The 4,283-nt window shown below is 30.9% G+C and overlaps 1 long non-coding RNA gene across 1 annotated transcript; it reads right to left on the bottom strand.

Moving 5' to 3' along the window:
- Positions 1 to 2,603: 2,603 nt before the first annotated feature.
- On the bottom strand, positions 2,604 to 4,283 carry LOC149033752 (uncharacterized). The gene is made up of 3 exons (XR_016178969.1): positions 4,146 to 4,283; positions 3,924 to 4,011; positions 2,604 to 3,771 (listed from the first exon to the last, which is right to left on the bottom strand). It is a non-coding gene; the product is annotated as an uncharacterized LOC149033752 (long non-coding RNA).

Below are 4,283 nucleotides of genomic sequence, written 5' to 3'. Positions count from 1 at the left end.
AATACCTTTGAATCATGATACATAATAAAGATCACAGAATAGTCACAAAATAAATTAACAAATCAAACATAATATAGAATGTGATGATAAAATTTTGTAACAATTCTGTATAAACCAGGAGGCGGAATTTCCACTCCGGAGTGGAAGTAAGAAGTCTAATGCCTTTCCTGGATCCTACCTACTTAAAATTAAAGTTTTCACATTCATTCAAAGAAGTATGCTACCTGCCTGCCTATTATCCATATTTTTACCCATTTTAAGAAAAAACATACATACCCACCCACTCACTCCACGGTTCTCACACATACCACCAGGGTGCAAAAAGCCTAAACTAGAGAGCATGCCCCGGGGCACCTCCGACACCCTAGCTCAACCACGTTTTCTAAACTTATATGCTAATGGGTATACGTACGTTTTGCTGTAATCGACTGCCAAGGCTAATGATTATTGCATAAAAAAACTAATGCAAAAATACAAGTATACACTAGTATATATGTATGCATACTAGTAATATACAAGTATATCAAAGTTTCCACAAATAAATGCAGTAACTATACTATGCAAACGAGATTATCAAACAAATTAGAAATATTTAATATAAATATAAGAATACAGCAACGTAATATGAGGAAGTAGTGTTTTGAGTATTTAATGATGTATTAAATGAATAAAAAATATCGCGAAACGATGTACAATACACACTACCTAATACGCACACACAGGTGTAAAGTACATCGTGCAATCATTAGCACAATAACAGCCGCCAATAGGGGAAAAAACTAAAACTAAACCCACGCTAACTGTTTCTCACCCATACGTGTAACACCTGGGCACACGCATAGATGAGAACGCAGAAAGTATGGGGGGAGAAACGGGAGATTAGTATATTAGAAGCTGAAAATCCTGATCTAAAAAATATGATTAAGACATAAACACATAAATACATTTGTATAAAAACTCATCTAAGCGACTAAAGACTCTACAAGTCATTTGGTGAATAATGACTTAAACAAGCGAATGAAAAAAAAAAGTTACCCCATATGAAACAATTATAGTTTCGAGGTAAGGATGTATTAAAAGACTCTACAATAATGATGGATATTTTTTGCAAACCTCGGACGACTCCTTTCATTAAGTTGGCTGTTCTAATGAAAGAACTGGGCTTTGAGCCGCCACTTAACTGCCAAAGTCTATCCGTCGCGAATGAGTTTGTCTTCTTGCTCATTTATTTAAAATATCAAAGTATTGATATATCAAAATTAATTTTGATTAGATAAACTATGTACGAAGCAATGCATGTAAGACATTTATTACATGCTTTTAACACGTAATAAAAAAGAGAGTGCATTTATTAATTGCATTATGAATTAAATAAATTTAACCGATGAGACAAGAAAACCTATCCTGAACTAATAATAAAACATACAATAAAACATAGAATAAAATATACAATTTTCATGAGTAACTCCTAAAAAGGAATTACTCATGTGCTCGTCAATAATTTATTTAAATAATTACAACCAGTAACTCGTGCCGATTTGGACCTTTCATCCTCGGCATGATTGAGCACTGGAGGGACTTTAAATAAAAACTCACGGTTTAAGAAGTTCTGCGATGGCTCCAAAACACTCCTACTTCGCAGCAAGTATTGTAGTCTGACGATGGAAGATATTACTCGATTTGCCATTGAAGAAGATCCATCGAAGATCCATCCAAAATCCATCGAAGAATTCATCCAACATCTTTGAAAGGAAGAGAATCCATGGTTATATCTGTAAAATAAAATAGAACAAAACGATAAGTTATCTGGAATATTATCCAAAATCATGTTATAATAAAATCGAATAAAATGTAAATAAAAATGAATACTTACAATGCATCGCAATAAGATGCAGTTCTATTGCACCATGGTGATGCACCACGCGTGAATCTAAAAACACGGTATAAACGATAATAAGAAACTATAGATGAGTTTCTTATCGCGAAACTATAGATGAGTTTCTTATCGCGAAACCGAAATTTTATTATACGACGAACAACACTGACTCTAATTCGCGTTTGATTTTATCTTATTACTCGCCCGATCACTGATTCTAGACTGCACTAATTCAAAGACTGCATTGCTCGCAGTCAAATGCAAGAACAAAAATTTCACTCCCGGTCACTTTACATGGGCCATTTGTGCACGACTGCAATCTGAAACTGAAATAAAAAACAATACTATTAGTATCATTACTATTACAGAAAATCATTAAAATTTTTAAGGAATTATTTTATAAAAAAATATACTCACTTTAAATCTTTATTAATGAATGCACAATGGATCTCCTTTCCTTAGGATGACGATGACAATGCACAAATAATAACTATAAAACTGCACTATATTCAGTTAATTCAATTAACACTAGATTTATGGACTGAGCAAATTTGATTCATTTCAAACTTTTTTGTTACATATATATAAAATAGAAATATTTTGAATTAATTGTAATTTAATAAAATTGAAATTTAATTAACTTTAAAGTAGAATATTCTTTTAAATTATGTGGTAGTTTTTAATGCTGTAATGAAATATAATTAAATATTTATTCCTATCCTCTACCCACTTTTTCATTTAAAACACGTTTGTAAATTTTTAAAAAATAGTGAACAAATCTAGTGTTAAACGAATTTCTAAATGAATTTAATTAATAAAATGTGAATACCATTCCAACGATGATCTGAAACACAAATAAAAACAATATTATATAAATCGTTGTTATATAAAAATTACTATAATTATTGAGAAAATGTTTAATATAAAAATATACACACTTTGATGGATGCAGGATGAATGCAGGATGGGTCTCCTACCCTTAGGATGACGATGAGCACATGTTTAAACCGAATAAAAGAAACTTGCGAGTTTCTTAACCGAGCAAACGAAACTTTAACATGCGACGATCAACACTGAATCTACTCTTGTCGACTATTTTATATTTTATTTTAACACGATGCAACACACGAAAACCTCATTGCCTACGCGCTCGATTGCAATGATTTTCTGTAACAGAAAAAGAAAAAGAACAATTAATATCACTGTTGTAATAAAAATCAATTGAAATTATCATAGAAATGTTTGATAGTAAAATATACTTACTTTTAGTCTTCGTTGATGACTGCAGGATGGGTATCCTACCCTTAGGATGACGATGTATAAAATAAAATTAAATAAAAAGTCTAAAAAGCTGAAACATACTAAAGACTATATTACAATATTTCCTGTAAATCATTTCTGAAGGCAGAGCACACATTAAAACCATTGAATATTTTTGATAGAATGGTATTCAAGTTATTAAATATTTGTGAAATTGATCAAAGTATGCAACTATTTGTTTGCAATATTACATATCAAGTATGTATTGTTAGTATAAATATTAATTAAAAATCTTTAAAGTTGTCTAAATAAAACGGTAATTGTATCAGCAAACTCAATAAAGAGTAACATAAAAAATAAACCAGATTTTATACCATTCTATGCAATGAAAAGCTTTTTAAACTATTAAAATCAAAACGATAACGTTAGAAATAAAATTATTAAATAATTTAATACGCCTTATTTTCGTTGATGTTGTCTCGTCGAAAGATAGAAGACGAATACGAGGTACGTTATTATGTAACCTTGCTAAAGGAGATCTCGGGAGTGTCGAACGCTCGGCTATTATACGTATGTTATCGGCTGTTTACGTTTTGTCGTTGGAAATTCGACGAAGAAAATTCCTCGAGAAATTCCTGGAAATAAAAATACACATTTATAATAACTTATATGTCGAGTGTATTGTTTTCTTATTCTTCCTCTCTCTCTCTCTCACTCCTTCTCTCTCACTCTTTCTGTAGTATTTCTATATGCTTATATGCTTATACTTAAAAATAATAATGCTTACCTCGCCGTATATGGAGAAGATAAAAAAAGTTGCCACAAGGTTAAAATATTAGTGAATTCGTGTTATAACTCTTCCCATGTTAAGAAAACTAAAAAGAAAGTAAAATATGAAAACACATATAAAAATTATGCATGTAGTATGCATTTGATATATAACATTCGTTATATATCATTTAATATATAACAGGAAGGTGTACATTAAAATAATAATTGAAACAATTACCTGAAATTAACGGGATAACAAAATCCGCTGCAACACGTATACAGATGGCAGATTAAAAAATTCGAAAGATTCGCCATATTGCAGTGCATAAAACAGGCGCGTAAGACTGGCGCGAAAATAATGCATGCGCGAAAATGA

The sequence above is a fragment of the Polistes dominula genome, unplaced genomic scaffold (genome assembly GCF_049000335.1).
Source record: "Polistes dominula isolate Pdom_NZ unplaced genomic scaffold, Pdom_raw_medaka contig_29, whole genome shotgun sequence".
Lineage (NCBI taxonomy): Eukaryota > Metazoa > Arthropoda > Insecta > Hymenoptera > Vespidae > Polistes > Polistes dominula.
The sequence above is the reverse complement of the archived record's forward strand: the minus strand, read 5'-3'. Positions and strand labels throughout refer to the sequence as shown.